Source organism: Argopecten irradians, chromosome 5, assembly GCF_041381155.1.
Source record: "Argopecten irradians isolate NY chromosome 5, Ai_NY, whole genome shotgun sequence".
Lineage (NCBI taxonomy): Eukaryota > Metazoa > Mollusca > Bivalvia > Pectinida > Pectinidae > Argopecten > Argopecten irradians.
The window spans coordinates 47,549,711-47,567,895 of NC_091138.1; the positions used below are offsets into that span (position 1 = coordinate 47,549,711).

At 35.8% G+C, this 18,185-nt stretch overlaps 1 protein-coding gene across 4 annotated transcripts in view; it reads left to right on the forward strand.

The window, feature by feature from the left end:
• The first annotated feature begins 3,617 nt into the window (after window positions 1–3,617).
• Window positions 3,618–18,185, forward strand: part of LOC138324077 (FMRFamide receptor-like) — a 70,595-nt gene continuing 56,027 nt past the window's right edge. For 2 of the 4 annotated variants that reach the window (XM_069269100.1, XM_069269104.1), the window contains exon 1: window positions 3,618–4,134. The gene's annotated coding sequence lies outside the window, so the exon portion shown is untranslated. Of the gene's footprint in view, window positions 4,135–11,308; window positions 11,441–17,678; window positions 17,838–18,185 lie in introns of those variants that run through there. The other 2 variants (XM_069269097.1, XM_069269096.1) reach the window with 2 other exon arrangements.

Consider the following 18,185-nt stretch of genomic DNA (forward strand, 5'->3'; position numbering starts at 1 on the left):
TCATAATTCGTACATGGAAGAACGAGACACAGATGCATTGTTATTTCTCAGTTAAAAGTAATGGAATGATTTAAATGTTTGTTGTGTACTGGTATGTAAACTGCATTTTGGTACAGATATTTCACCATGACGCACAATCTGAAATAAAATCCAGATAATTATATACTTTTGATTTTTTGTGATATGTAAAAATGTTTAAAGATGCCCCACCGTCGACGGAACATAAATTATACTCTTCATTTGAACAATAATTGGTGTTTAATCACGAATATATATGTCTAACAAATACACAAAATATTATAGAATAATTTATTTTTGGTGCATAATCGATCAGTACTTCATTCCATATAGGGCAAAGTGCCACAGATTTTGTTCGGAATGCAATTGATTAATTTAACATTTTTTATCTTGCTGTAAAATTAGAAGCTTTTGAACTTTTTAATGGTGGTAATGGTGTAAAGCAATTACCTTTTGTAACAGAAAAAATACCATTCGTCGGCGATGGAGCATCTTTAAAGATTGACGAAAAACTACTAATAAGGAATGCGATAGAGAAGAATTGACAAAATAAAATTTAACGTGGAAACACTGCACAGTTTACCTCCTATCAAATGAGGAAATAAAAATAGTTTCGATCAGAATGAGGAAGAACCCTTAACAATTTCCAAGTATCCATCGGCATACTGCATCTCTTGAGATAAAAATAACCCACTTTCGCTATGCTGATGACACGGAAGTTGATATTCGAACCGAGGTCATGGGCAATTAAGTTTCGGTTGATGCTTGTCACTACCATCCAAATGTTGAAAGTTAATAATATTATAATAGCATTTGTAATGCCTTTTGGATTTAGAGGCAGCGAATACCATCATAAACGACCAATACAAATGTGTTTTTGTTAAACAATTTCAATGTATTAAGCGTCAAAAGAATTCTGATAATCTAATATTTTCCTGGAAGGTTTTTGAACTGAAAGTAGAAACTTTGCAAACGTAGATAACTTCAGGAAAGTAATCATTCTAGGAGAAAATCATTGAGAACAGTTCCTGGTCTGTTTATCGCAGCAACTTTTAAAAAATTGTTTTGTTTTTTTAGTCTTGACTACTACGTAATTAACCAAAATCAATCTACGTCTTAAGATCGTACCAGGATACTAAACCCGGCCATGTTACATTTGCAATGGGCGAACAATGCGTCAAACACCTAGATCAGCAACTGTCATTGCCACCGCAGACCTTATAATGTATCTGGACCAAGTGACTGAAGTTCTGTTTTCTCGTAAAAGCAAAACATCATCCCATCAGCAACGTTTTGAGGGGGTAATACTGGAGAAAGATCACAAAAAGATTAGGAAGGATGATATTTCTAAAGTTATATTTTGAGTCCGTGCAACTGTGAAGACAAGTTTACATTAATTTCATACGCTCAAGCTGTAAGGTATCATCTGGAATAAGCATTGTAGAACAATAAACATGATGAATGTCTTTATACTTTTTAATTGTTAATTTTCGCGTGTGTGAAATATCACGATTTACTATTTTTAATTAATTGGCGGGGTTTTATTTTCGCGATCCATCTGAATGCGTCATGAGCATGACAGGGTGTAATATGAAAAAAAAACACATTTTCGTAAGGTAAATAATTTCAAGAATGTATGTGAACCCGCGAAATTCAACAACTCACGAATATTATAAGTTTGACAATATATCATTCTAAGTAACAATAGATAAGAGTGTGTTGTGTTGATTTTAGATAGATGAGAAAAAGGTCTGTATTGAGTATCCATGGTCTCCCGTAGGTATGAGATACTGCGCACCTGGAACCAACGATACCCCAAATAAACCAGGTAGCATTGACCTAGCAGACGTCATAGTTGTAAGTAAAGTCAGAAATTTTAATAATGCTTTTATAATTCGATATTCCTGTTGTAAGGGTTTATTTGATATATACGCCGATTTGTATTACAGTTATTTTAGATGTACATTCATTTCAATATATGTAACACAAGATATGGACATGTAGATAATGGATACCCGTTTCTATCGACACTTCTTAACATGAACTGAACTTTTAATGAATCTGATTTCAAATTCTTTAGAGACTAACGTTAAGATATCAGATAACACGTCACAACAGCGGCCTCCCCTTACCTTTGTGATGGCACACAATATCACAACATTGACGTTCTGCTTGTAACCTTCGTTCCATTTCTACATTTAAATCACATTTGATAATATAACAAGCAAGGCGACACATATAGTGTATGTACATTTTCAAGGCCGGGGATATACTTGATATAGATCGTGCATAAAAGAACCACTAATGTGTATTCGGCAACGTCAAATGACATCTTAGAAGCATTTTAGGTTTTTTGGTTTTTTTTCTCGAGGACCTTTTGTATAAAATACATATAATGTAACAAAAATCTAAGCAAGTTTAGATTGAGTATAACATGTACGTGAGAAAAATTAAGCATCTTATTTTGTACCTTTAACCTACATATTTTACCTGCGATTACATTTCACGTGTTTCGTGGATTACTGTAAACCAACATCTTTTCGCGGCAACTTAATTTCGCGATTTTCGTTTCAAAGCATTTTCGCGGAGTTTAAGTTACGCGGATTTAAAATTGAATGGAAATACATTTGAATTTAATTGTGCAAGAATTGTGGAAGATATCAAGTCACGGAGATAAAATTTCGCGAATTTACTTTGATCGCAAAATTCTCGAAAATAAATCGCACGCAAGAAGAAAATTGGTTTACATTATAAAATAAAAATCGCGAAAATAGTCGCCGCAACAATGAAATAAACATAGTGAGTGTAGAACCAAATTCGTGAAATTAAATCACAGTGAAAAACATGTTACACATGAAAATATAAAATTTAGCTAACGCGGAAATAATCGTTTCTTGAACTCGTATGTATGACGTTCTTTTTTTCAAAATCAGGTTTACGGCTTTAAGATTTTTCGCTAATTCATCGGATAATGAACAGTTGTTGTAGAGAAGTGTTCATACGTATCATGATTTTGTTTGGATCACTACTTACATTTACAGACAAATATTTCTACTAGAGTTTGTTGTTTCTATAGCTTTGGTAATGGTGTATTAGGATCACGTTATAATGGCTATGCTATGACCTGATACATATAGGGGACACACTCTCGTTTGACCAAAATGAGTGTAAACGATCACGACCAAAATACTACACACTTACAATACACACAGAGGAAATAATGATGTAGTTGACTATTTCCACAACAGATTTAAGACACTATTGTATTTGTCATGCTGAAAACCTATATTGGCGTTCGTACTAACGACGGGTGTGGAATCCCTTGAATAAACACCTGTCCCCGCACACACTATATATTTGTTCAGTAATTGTTATATTGGATTTGTGTTGATATCCTTTCGCTTATGACAATGTCAGTCATGCTAAATTCAAACCACCCCCTGCTAATCTTGTTACATATTGTGAAACGCACTTCATCACAGACCGTTAATTTGTGTAACTGAAGGTTCGGAATGTGTATTTTGAACCGATACCCGAGTAGTCGGTATATAGACACACAGTGTAACTTTATCTAACGTATTAAGCCCGGCGCGGCAACGTTTCACTTATACCAACTACCAATGCATATCTGTGATTTTCGAACTGCCGTTTGAGTTTGTCATCTATAGATTGCGGTTGGACGTATTTAATGGTGCCGTGTATGTACGGACAACATTTATCTTAAATAGCTGACAAATATTATTTACTTACTAATCGCGCCGCCCGTAATTATCTACAGGAATGTATACTCGTTAAACATGTTTGTCGATTTCTGATTGGAGTATCCTCGCTGATGGTCAATGTTCCGGATATGTTCTAATAACACCAGATATATACTGGACGGTGTCCGGAGTGATTCGACCACGCGATACTGGACAGTATCCAAACTATTTCTACTAACCTTAGCACTAGATACTGCAAGGTATATGAAGACCTTTACACAGATAATGGACAGTGTCTGAACCTTTTCTTCTACGAAATACTGGACAGTTTCCGCAGTTTTCTGAAACTCGGGATATTTGAAAAAAGATAACTCATAGTTTTCAAAGGCAACGCAGGATACTGGACATTGTAAAGGTAGGTTTATTATGTATATGTGGGCGCAGAGTCGGTCCATAGTCAGTGTAAATATATGGAACTATATGAACAGCTAACAATTGTTAATGTCCATTTGATATGATTATAATGAACGTTGCCTTAAATCGCCAAACAACAGCTGCAAGTAATCGTTATAATTAGCCAGCTTGACCAGGGCGAGAGGATAACGCTGTTTTATAAAGTATATAATTACTATACATAGTTTTGAGTTGAATACTGATAAGAATGTCAGTTGATATATTTACTGCTATGAGAGCAAGTTTGTGAGTATATTGTTGTGCTCTCTAATGGAATCAGTTGTAGATGTCCTTGAGTTGTTGAACTTAAATGAACTGTCTGTCGCTTTAGGGAACACATTCATTTAACTATCACGCGCGTACGTGTTGTCTAGTCTAAATGCAAACATCCTCAATGTTTCTTGTTTCCATGGCAATAACAAAACTGGCGCTTAATTTTTATTTGGTTTATTCAGTGTCGAGCTCTGTTCCGCAGATTTCCATTTTCATACTCTGGAATAATACCGATGATGTCACACACATGCAGTGTTTACATGATCTTTTGTTTGTGAAACGTAGGTGCCGCTGGCTAAAATGTAAAATTACTTGCTGCTGAAATATAGTAAATGCATTGACGGTTAAAAAGACAGACTGGTCGATGATGGACGGACTGGACAATCTAACAACTCGGGCTTATATTTTTCGATGTTCTATAAACGTCGTAATTTATTACGATTTTCATCGTGTGCTTACCGTTCCAATTTAATACTTCAATATCTTTTTTTAAATAAGCATAATACCAATGGTATATGAAACTGCATAGCACATCCGACTGACAACTGACAACCAGTGTGTCCTTAAAGCAGAGCAGAATCTGTAACTCTGGTGATGTTGAAGATGAATACCATTTTTTATTTATATGTCCAACTTGCCATGATATTCGTTCAAAACGAATTAAACTACATTATTGGAAAAGGCCATCTGTGTTTAAAATGATACAATTACTAAGCTCAACTAATTTGAAAGATCTGTCTATGTCAAGTAAATACATTTACGAGGCTAACCAAATAAGGAAAACTTTAATGCCATGAAAAAACGTGTCCATTCTCTGTGTATTATATTATACATGTGTACATGTAACCTGTCCTCTCTACACTGCTTTAGTGCAGTGCCTTCTTCGTAAAAATGTTGTATTTTGTACTGATGGGCTGTAAAGCCTCAAGTAAATAAAAGAATTTGAATTTGACCACCTTTTTGGCCGACTGACCTGCCTAGATATATTTGACTAATTGTGTACATATATTTAAGAAAGCATGACAGACAAGCTGAAAGTATACCAATACCAAATTAAATTCACAGAATCGCAAACGGTGAAACTTAAAGATATCAATCAAAATAATTGAATTACGGTAAGAATTCAGATATTCCTCTTCTAAAGTCTGTAATCAAATGATGTGTGCGTCAGTTTGTGAGATTGTGTCCCCCGATGTTTCTGGTTGATTCATGGTATTGATATAATTGTTTTTGAGTGATCTTGTTTTCTTAAGGTTTCTCTGCCTTGTAAGATTTTATCTACCTCTACTAAAATGTAAAATACTGCAACTGGTACATTTCATATGATCCATGCAATTCTAAAATGGCATTGAAGCCCTATATAAACATAATACCATAGTTTATTTTGCTTCTTTTTTCTAGATTATGACTTCTCATATTTACATATAACGGAACAAAGTGTCACGAATCATTGAGATTTTATTCTGTTGTGAATTCTAACATTTCTGTAACTTCAGGTACGCCTGCTTTGTCGTTTACAATATTATGAATCCTAAGTTCTAATATAAGTATCTTACTACATCAGCCTGAGATTTCCTACATTATAAATTCTTGTGATTACTAGAATGTGAATTTCGTTTTATAAATCTTGCGATATCTAGTCTGGAAACTCTCATGTTGATGTAAATTGCTTTTCTGTATAATGTTACTGTCAATATATGTACATGTAATGATCGTGAAAAAGATAGACTTGTAATAAATAATGTGAACATAAGTATGATATATACATACACATTCCACAACCAACATTTCCCGGTGATTTTTACCTGTGATTTACATAGTAATTTTCAAGTGGTAAACGTAATATACGTCGATACATTTGTGTGGTAACTGAACCGTGGTGTGTTATTATCTCTAAAAACCCCGAGGCTGATTAAAGTTTGTCCTTATTTTACTACACATACCGTATAACGGGAATATATATTGTACTTAGAGTGACGGATCTGATAGGATCATCACTCATTCAACATCCACTTATACTATTGAACCTCGGGCAAGCCATTCACTTAACACTATTCGTTTAATCGCTTTGACAAAATACTGCTTTTTTAATACCAGCCATAGGCAAAATGATACATAGCACGCTTCTATACATATCAAATAGGGGTGATCCGACCTAGTGTACACCGCTGTGTGCCTGTTTGACCGAAATTTATATATAATTTATGTGTCACGTGGGATCAATTAATTAACATATCATTCGTTAATTTGACTGTTTTATTTATCTGTGTCAATAGATTAGTTTACTATGAAACACAATATAGTTGTAAATTTAAGTTGCTTCGTCACCTGGCATTGAACACCTTATCAACAAATACGTATAGCTATAGACTGTAGGGATATTACATGACGTTGTACAAAGTAAGATTAAAGAAACAGTTACGTAAATTATCCTAATATACAAGGAAAACAACCTTGCTTTAAAATTGTAAAAATGTTCATTGGTTAGTTTTTTGTTCTTTTTATTTACGTCCTATTAACAGTCAGAGTCTTTAAAGGACGGCTCCTCTTGTATGCGATGTGTATGTGTGAATGTCTGTATATTTTGGGAGGCTGTGGTATTTTCGTATTGTGTCCCTTTGCAGAGGTTTTATAGAGCTGTCTAACTGAAACACACCGCCAGAGATACCGAACAGCACACCCCACCCGGTCACATTATACTGACAACGAGCCAACCAGTCGTCCTACTCCCTTTATGCTGAACGCCAATCAGGAGAAGAAACTGTCATTTTTATAGACTATGAAATGTCATGGCCAGGGGAAAGAACCCAGAATAATGAATTTTCTCGATATTGTACATGTATATTGCAAACTGTACAAATAAAATAAACACCTATATATTATAAAATACACTGTACTTTATATTAGGTCACAAACATTTACAGTGTGTTTCGTATAAAAACAACTGAATTCTCTCCATACATTGGTTTTGTCATATAATACAATACAATAGACACCTATGTCTATCATAGTGTCACATTTCAATTCATTTTATAGATATTATTCACGTACCTCGTGATACCTGATAAAGTTTGTGCGGGACTAGCATCTCCGAGACACACCAAAGTCTATAAAAGTGGTAGTTTCTGCTCCTGCTTGGCGCTCAGCATACAGGGAGTAGGACGACTGGTTCCTCCGTTGTCAGTATAATGTGACCGGGTGGGGTGTGTTGCTTGGTGTCTTCGGCGGCATGCTTCATTAATATATTTTATTATAACACTATAAAAAGGGCAACAGTTCCACTATACAAGAAGACACAACATTAATATACCGCAGTCTCCCAAAACACGCACCTCGCACAACATACATGCAGCACACCGCATACATGGGAGGCCGTCCTTACATGACCATATCTGTTAATAGGACGTAAATTAATTAAACAAACAAACAAACCAATGGTGATATATTACCATTTGTAATCTTCTTGCTAAAATGACGTTAGCGCGGGATATCATCTTTTGACGTCATTCCATCAGCAGTAGAAACAATGCCTCCGCTCAATCGTCATCGGATATTACGTGGTACGTGAATTATTCCCATTGCTTAACGTTATATACATGTACTTACTCCAATGGTAGCCAAAGACGGCCTCTTCTGAATGGGATGCATTGTGTGTGGTGAGTGTGTTTTTGGGAGACTGTGGTATGTTAGTGTTAAGACTCCACAGTGGGGAGGAACTGTTGTACATTTTATAGTGCTATCTCACTGAAACTTACTGTATTGAAGACACAACTACAAAAAAATGACCTCTCATTTTGACCTCTCATCGGTACATTGTGTATTGGAGTGTTTATTTCCTAGTTATAGCATAACTGAACTGAAACTCCTCTTATATTACAAAATTTTATCTCAAAATTCATCTAACACAAAAAATATAGAATTTTTTTTAGTTCTTAGGTGGTAATAAATCTGGTAACAGCTTCTGGCAGTTTCTTTGTGACAATCCATACTGAAATATCACTTGACTTTCTAGACAAGAGTCATGTAGAATTTGATAAGGCTGCCTTAATGATTAAGGTGTGGGATATTTTAGTTCGGTGCCGCTATACAGCATTTGTAATGCATAGGTTGTCGGTCGATGTTTTATTGCTTGAAGCTCTGTCTTTTTTTTATTATCAAAACTTGAGTTATTAAACCCATTTCACAGGACATTAAAGCAGAGAAGTGAAAAACATACAAAGTGCTTATTCTTTATAAAAAAATGTTTTATGTTTCTCTTTCAACCGTTGGATATGTGTCAATGTTCGACGTGTATTTTCAATTAACAACGGTTACGCCTACAAATTTCTTTTGTTTAGCAAATCAATAATTCATGACGCAATCTTGATAATTGATATATGACATGTAACGCCCTTAACATATTTCGAATGTTGGACAGCCAAAACTTGATTGATTTGATAAATTAATTAAGAGTAGAGAACTTGGTTGATAAGTTTGTAATGTGACATACTAAAATTTGTAGTTTACGTTATTTGCTTTAGGGATATCACAAGTTTTGAACACAAAACTCCTTATTAATATGCCTTAGCACAATAAGTACATTTATTTTGTAATTTATTTGACATTAAGTTAAAGCATGACAATTTCAAATACTATTTTTGTGTTTTTGCAAACTGACAAGTCGGACAAATGACAGTCCATGTATCAAAAATCCCCTTCGATTCAATACTCGTAATTTGATAAGGAAAAGGAAAAAATACACGCGTAACACTTGTTAAGCAATTATTGATGGTGGCAGGTTTTACGGAGGGGATGTGCGGCACCTTATGTTAGTTAGGTATGTAAAAAGATATGGTCTGATATTTCACTATTCTCATTTACTAATACGTGGCTGCGTGGGGTTCGGTATATAGCATATCGAATAGGTATTTCGATTTTTATAAACTTCAGGTTAAATTAAATGTAAGTGAAATCAATTCATATACTTATGTTTGTCTTTTTAGCGAAGCCCACAACAAAGTGCTTTTCTTTCCCAAAGACGAAATGTGAGAAAATCACGGTAAAATATTAAAACCTTGTTGTAAGATAGCATGTCATCTATGACCGATGCATTATGACATCCGTTATTATTTAAATGGACTCTTGTAGTTCTGCATGATATTCCAGGCAATCAGGGTTTGAGCATCTCAGAATGACTTACATGCATACGCATCGCAGTTTATTGCAGTCGCCAGGGGGTAACTTATCGAAAATAACTGCATGCATGGATCATTAAACAATTCAAAACCAGCTTAGGGAGGGCAAACTGGAACATGGCCATAAATACCAGACAACGTTTTCATCTTTTGATCTTCCCTCTTCAGGAATCGCCCTGAATCCCTTTGGACAGTCCCGTATTGCTCTTAGCAAACAGTCAAAAGGTTAGCGTATATTGCTTCCAGTCGAAATGCAACTGGAAAAAACTATCTTTTCATCTTTTGAAACTTACGAATGAGACTCGTGAAGCCAGCAAGACAGGGGTGACGCTTGCTAGGTTTGTTTGGTTAAGAATATATTTGTGTTATAAGCCCTGCTGGGGATGTTTTTCCCCTTCCTTCTCGCGGGATACGCTTGGCAACGGTTACGGTTGGGTTATGCACGCCCATGAAGAGATCACAGTTCTGTATATGACCTTTCGATCAAAAGTACAAGAACTGATGCTTGAAAATAGCTTTACCGACTTCCTCTGGGCTTTACACATAAACACATGTTACGCAACGATAACTAGATTGCCATTTTTACTCAATTCAGTTTCGTGGAATTAAACTCCTATAAATAAGCAAGCCATCAGACAAGCGCCCCGTAACAGCAGGGACTAACACACACTGATCATATCACCTTTATTCTACAAAACAACGTCAGAAACCGCGTGTGTATGTGCGAGTAAAAGCCGATCACAAATCGAACGTTTGCTTTATTACATTCTACGTTTGATTTGATTTTAAAATGTTATTAGAAGAGTTATATGGATCCAAAACGAGGCTAAATGGAATCGCTATCTTTCACCTCACGTGTTGAGTAAAACGTCACGTAACAGTCACCGGTAAACAGATTCCCTCGCCTGCTAAAGTCAGTGATTCGATGTTCTTAACAAATTATTCAGGTTTGTAATACGTCATAAAAATCTTCTGCCGTTCGATGGATTGTCAATGCCCTGTTTCGATTGTTGGAACGCAATGTCGTCATTCCAGTATCATTTGATTGTAGTTGACATGTAGCAATATCCAATTCAATAAGCTCTCTTACCAGGCTATTAGTTCTGAGAACATGCTGCATTTCAGCAATTCGGAAGCAACTCTCAAGACAATGGACATGTGGTGAACATTTACATAATTATATAATCTAGAAAATATTTGCATACCCAAAGTGACCATGGGTCACGCGAACTGACGCATTCATATAAAATAAACGGGACAAATGTCCTGATGTGAATAGACTCCGTGGGGCAAACCTGTGTTTGAACCCACTAAACAATGATTGGTTTCAGTGAAACATCTAAATAACAAGCTTTTATTGCCTGACGTAATTTTATACCTACTCAAAACAATGACTTTGTAAACTTACCGGTTTCTACAGCACGTGACCATTGACCTGTCACGCGCTTCATTTGTCACATGTAAGTAAAACTTGGCTCATTTAATCACTGACGTTTGTGTTCGGTAAAAACATAGAAGAGTAAGGAAACGCAATACCCCGTCTACTAATTCTTTGTCATTCAAGATAATTGGTGTAGTACGTATATGGTTAGAAATCCATTGGCAACCTGTTGAAGCGGAAACACTACATGAGAAGAAAAGGAAAAACGTTAGTATACAAAAAGCAATTATATACATGTATACCTGTGTAGTACTGAAGGTCTTACCTGAGTATGATCGGAAAAAATATAATCAATCCATTCGGCATATGTCCCGTATAGAGAGGGACATTTAGGTGGATTTTTGTGAATTTTCCGAAGAGGATGTTGGTTCCTACAACATGTAAGTTTATTCGTTTAAGTTCTTTGCTTATCTTGTATCATAACTGGACACACCCATGCAATGACCTTCCCGTTAACGTCCCGACATAACTACGCCTGAAGTGTCTTGCATTGATTTGGGAGGATAAGACATGACTGTCGTTCGTGTACTTTAAACAAAAAAGTAATGATGTCTATAGGCATATATCAGTCTTAAAATTAGCTATATAGATATATGTTCATAGTGTAGCATTTTTGTTTATTATTATTGCAGATCGATTGTGTTTTTGTTGGTTTATGATATATTGTGGTCATAAACATGTCTGACATTGTCGTAACTTTGATTGAAGCAGAGGGTTCATGACATTATAAAGTCATTTTGTCACTGCAGAAATCATTGCATGTTGACAGCGTACGTTATTTGAATACGCTGCGCCATCCTTCATCAAAGCGAGTGCACATGTCATGCTTCAGTGGTAATGAAATTAGATAAGACTTGTAAACTAGACTACACATGTGTCAATTACATCCCTCTAATCTGAAATCGTCATTGAATGTTTATCTGCAGATGTTGCAATGTTTAATTATAGCAATACAATTCTGACATGATATGCCCTGATGCTTCACAAAATACGACAATGTATATAAAAAGGATAATATGAGCGACTCTCCATACGTGGTGTATGTATATATGGCTTGTATTTTAAATATACATTTGACAATAATTGTGAATTGTGAATATTGAAGACACGAAGTGCCAATTTATTAAATAGAAATGGAGGTTATGCGTCAATAAATGATAACGAAAATGGATTCGTGAATGACCTAGAGAAAAAACTTTGTTAATACTATACAAGCAGAGAATTTATCCCAATGGGTGGTACATTGTAGTTAGATATAAGGATATGCAAAGTTAGGATCAACTTGAATATATTTTATGATATGGATACAACACCAACATCAAAGCGATTTATGATGAAAGTACATTCTAACTTTTGTGTTATAACTCCATAGCATTAAAATCTATATTCAATTCAATTCTTATGATTCAATCTAAACCTAATTTTTCAAATGTCATGAGGAACTATTTTCTCTGTGATATCGTTACGCTGTTGTGTCAGCGAATCAGATGCGGCGTTTCAAACGACGTCATTTTTCAAAGATTGAAAAATAACAAATAAGGTGATAGCGTTAGCGTATCTATCAATAGAGACAAGATGAGGATGACGTACAACTCAGTGGTAATCATATAATTAGCGGTTTCGCGCTGGAAATTTGGCGCGAAAATTTTAAAGTGCAAATTGCAGTGTTTGTTCGACTTTCCTTACAACTAAATTGCGAATGTTTAAATACATCTTTCCACATTTACCGGCTCTAAACCAAATCTCTGATTTTTATTGTACCCAAATAAACTCGTTTACTATGTCGTAATCTGCACTGTCATCGATTCATATCTATAAAGAGATATTTCATCATGTAATATGCAAACGACTATAAAATGTAAAATACGCGTGTAATTGTTTATGTTCGCACAGACAATATGTAAAATGACTTTGTTTACTGAATACGTATATATTCATGTTGTCTATGAATCAACACTTGTCTCCTGAGAGAGATTAATCAGCATGTCCTGTCGACTCGACGTGTAAAATGGCGACCCTAGTCTTTGACATGTGGTCCGGCGAGACGCAGACATTTTGCAATGGCATCAAAAATCAAAATTCTTCCGTGATTTATAGAGCTTACGGTCGTAGGCGGTTAGAAACAATCTAGTGCTCTTATGGCAATGATAGATCAATTATGGACTATAAGCAAGCCCATCGGAGTATTAAGTCTCGGCCGGTCTGGTTTTAGGTTTTGGAGAAGACCGGTACTGCCCTCTGCCGGCGAAGATGCTATCCATACGTTGATGTATCGCTGAAAACGGAAATAGGGACCCCTAGGAATTGCATGTTTTACTCAATATAATGAACAGTTCAGATTGTTTCTCTCAGTAAGAGCGCATCCCTACCCCAAGTGATTACGAAGACCATGTTCGGCGCGGCCGGTGGCGCGAGCTCCGTCCCGGACCAACCACGCGCCGCACGCGACCGTCCTTGTCAATCGAATAAACTCGTACATTTCGCTGAACAATCAGTCGTGAACACGCACCTCAATAATAGAATAAGTGTTGTTTGCTTTGGAATTTTTCTCTTGTGATTTCCCCGAAATTGAAATAATCGGGTCAATAAAGAAAAGTTTGTGCCGTATAAACGGAGAAAGTGTCCATTTACTGCCCGTTATTTAGGCCCAATTAGTTCAAAATAAAATTCTAGCAGAATATTTTACCAATTACAGGCGAAACGTGATACCCAATCAAAAGAACCTAGCATGAATTGGGTTACCATATTTAGGGATGTATATCGAAGATATATTGAATGCATGACGTCACTTGAAGAGCTAGATTCCATAGTTGATATGATTTCACCCGAGTACAAGTGTTAATAATCCGCTATTAACGACACAAAAGAGCTCATCTTACGGTCACGGAGAAGGGTAATAGTTCCTTAGAATAACTTGGAAGTATATAGCAATTACTTCCATACATTATATTGTACCGTGTTCTATAAAAAAGGTTACTGCTATTCTTACCCGTATCTAAAACCCTACATTATAATATAAGTATATTGTATAGAAATAAAGGTCAGCTGATAAGTACAGAAAAATTCACGTAATTAAAAATTAAATGTAGTTATCTCTAACCTTCATGTAAATAACCCCAATAATAAATAGTATCCTTGCCAGCAAAGCGTCGATGGGTTTTAATCACGAACTTCTATTTATGTTCAAATTAATGTAGTACAAAAAAGAACTCGGAATATCCAACATGGGTTATGAACAATATTTCATATATCCATGTCAAGGTTTAATTTTTACGAACATTTTATGGTTCAGTGCACCACGAACAAACTGAACACCAATCTATCGCCTAAATTAATTTCACCTCAATGATATTTGATGACGTAGAAGTCCTGATTGTGGATTTTCGGAGCGAGCAAGGCGTGCGGAAGAAACGGTTGTATGTTAGTACATGTACAACCCTCTATGTTTATCGCACGGGAGCGTTTCATGACTGAATCACAATACGTACTTTAAAATTAACTTTCTGCGCGTAATGAGCATCTAATTGAAGCTTGCGTCTGATTAAATATAGGAGTTATACATGGCATATGTTATTCAGTACAAACAATTAAAACACGCGTCTCCGGCACACCTCTTAAACAAAGTCAAGGGGGCCGACAAAAAATTCAAATTCCTGCAGTTCATGTGTTTGTTTTTATTTTGTTTGGAAAAGGTGGTAGCGGAAAACAGTAGATCGGAGAGATATATCGTCGGCCTACGCTAAATATCTTGAATCGAAATAGCAATCCAGAAGTGAAGGGCTAGTATAGCGATATGTCGAAGCTAAGTCATCATTAGCTAGCTTGAAGTTTAAAATGACTTCCGTTCTTTTTTGTAAACTATTTATAGTTCATCATAGCTCATTGGAATTAAAAACAAACTGTACTAAGGTGGAAACCGTACACCTTGATGGAAAAAAACCAAATGAAATTGTTTAAGATATATCCTGATCTGTAAAGATCATGCAACACGACAAGCGCTTTCTAGTAGGCTCTCGCGCTAGTGTCCTGCGGAGCGTCTTGCATTGCATGATAAAACTCCATATGACTGCTGCATTGCAAATACAATAGATAGATGATCCATCATTGTTCCCAAACAATGCGACGTGCAGACCTCTAAGTCCAATGTGGCAAGTGAAGGAAATGGCCGTCAGCAAATATTGGATATAATATTCCGATTTTCTTGTGTTTGGTTCTCCAAGGAATCAATCTTCCCCTTAGCCAGACATTCTGAATATACTCATAAGAATATTTAGTGTATATACAACAGTATTGTTTTTATGGTTTATTCGCATATTCAGATATGGCGTCATTTGATGCATATAGATAGAAAAGGCACTTAAGTTGATTTTATTGATATTTTTTTACGGTTTTTTTTTCTGTGTTATTTTATCGTCATGACTTTTCGTAGAAGAAATGGAACAGTGAACGTTAGGGTTGATTGATGAACAATTTAATGTCAATTCTGTGTACATGTTATATGACAATTTCCGTTCGCGTTCACCTTTTTTGAAAAATGCCCTGTTTAAAACGTCAGCTTTGCACAAATTGTGATTTGTCACCAGAATATGTTAGCTGTTTTCGAGGTTCGCTTGTTTAAGTAAGTGTAAAGTGAGCTTGTTTCAATTGGTATATCGCTATGAGTGAAGTGTGATTTGGCTTGTGCAATAGATTGTACAAATGAGAGCTGCTTTTTTTAAACGAGCTTTGTACAATTTTTTTGCATTTAGCGCATTTGTAATATTTTTTATTAGATCTGAGCGACCTCAGCTTCATTTCTGTATTTGGGTTTTGTTGGTGGATGTGTTTTATTTGAATGTGTGAAATATTTTCGCACTTTTACTGTAAAATATATTTTTTATATTTTGAGTTTCATATTTTTTTTTTGAATCCCAATAGTACATGCATGGAGAGGATCCATCACAATAATTTGTGGTTTATGATTTGTTGTCGAGAGATGCTGCCAAACCGTCCGTGTGTGACGTCAGATCGGAAGGGGAGATAACTCTCACAAAAACATCAGTGTATAAGGTCTTGGGTATTGTTATAAGGTTAGTAAAAGTATTGGAATATATATATACAACTCCTACGGGAACATTTCACTCGCGATAAACGATGAACTAGGTGGGACACACATAACGACGGAAAATCACCAATGACGTCATTGACCGATAGATAAACATCGTAATCATTTCACAGAAATTCCCATGTGATCAGTACTTGGCCTGTTTTGGTTGTTGATGAACTTGATGTGAAATTCCACCATAACAGTGCACACTTCAGACCACCGCTGTGTAAACTACACCAAATTGCCTGTTCTGCGCGCGTGCATTACGCGTGCAACCGTACCAGATGTTAATAAAGTACTCGATGGGGGTAACGGAATTGTTCTGTTTAGTTTTAAATGCAAACTATGTGGTTACCAGTCATAAATGAACTCTCGGTCATAAACATGAAGAAAAAACAATAATAAAACAAATTAATTAACCAAGAGCCAGTCGGGCAGGTTATCAAATTTCCCATATATCTACATGCAATTAATATCCATATTCATATACAAAACTTAATAACTTGATGATTTATGACTTCTGTGACACCTGTATATCTACATGTCGTTACATTGTCAGCATGAGGTGACATAAGTACAACAACTTGTTTGTTGTCCCTTGTCAGTAGCTATTCGTCATAACAATACCTAACCTGTTGATCTATCTGATCTTCATCCCCTTTATCACGTGATCGTCAAGGGAGATAACCGTTGACGTTATTTCAACACGCCACCTGTTGTGGCGATATATCCGAAAATAAACCGGGGATAAATATATCTTCATTGTTTTATCATTATAAATACTGCTGCCATCGTATGTAATACGAATATGTGTACACACCATGTCATTTTTACGTAAATGTAATATCGTCTGGTAGACGGCGAATCCGACAGAATGAGTGCAGATTTATCAGTTAAGATATATAATTAAAAATGAGAGTTTATCAGCTGTGCCTTAGGCAGACGATCCGATATAGGCTTTCCCAGTCAACGCCAAAAAGAAAAATGTAATAAATGTAATTTACTGCGGCATTCGACTTCTCGACGATTTCTATCATAGGTGCAATACTTTTGGTACAGATGTCGGACATGAAGGGGCAATAACTCCCCTTGTTCTCATTACATGTATCAAAGATTCGTACGACGTAATAGTATAATGGGGGAACTACTTTATTCGTCCACTCTAAGTAGGGGGTAACTTGCCACTGAACATACGATTTTTAATCTAGAGTTTTTTATACCATACTTATCTCCCTTGATCAAGAGGAGGTAACTCTTAGATGATTATAAGTGGAAGTAAGTCTATAACTTGTTGCTGAAAGATTAGGTTAGTTAATCTATAACCAATATTAGTTGGTCGACATAGATCTATAATTGTTGATAGTCTTGGTAACCTCCCCTTGAAATCATCTTTAAAGTTACATCCCCTTGATAAGGGGGGTGGGGGTGGTGGTAAGTAACGACAACTCCTTATAGAGATTGGAGTGTTACGTAATAATGTATGATATCCAATTGACGAATTCGAAGGGAAGTGTAACTATGGGAGATAACCCTTGTCAACACACTATACGGCGTCAACTGTTAGCAGATCATAGATTTAGGAACTTGAATCATACAAAAGAAAGTAACTTGTAACTACAAGGTGGGAAGTTTAAAGATTTAAACTTTCACTCTCGAATCTTCATGTATATATTGTGGAAGGCGTTGATTGCGTAAGTACTATATATTATGCAATTTGTAATCTTTCTAATGTGGTATGTTTAGCAAGAGTCACCTCTTACGCAGTTCAATTCTGCTTATCTATGTGAGAGACGTCTGTATAGGAGCTCAGCTTGGTTTTACAGAAGAACTGGCCCTCCAGTGTTTAGATTTAACCTGACTTTAATCTGGTATTTTTGCTATAAGTGACAAAGTCAACATTAGCTTTATTTTTCTTTTATGACTCAGCGATGTTTTGCCTATGAGTGTTGACCCTCCTTGCCGATCTGTCAGAGAAAACACACATCAAAATGTTGAACGAAAATTTATTTATAACTTGACCAGAGCAGATGGATCGTCTG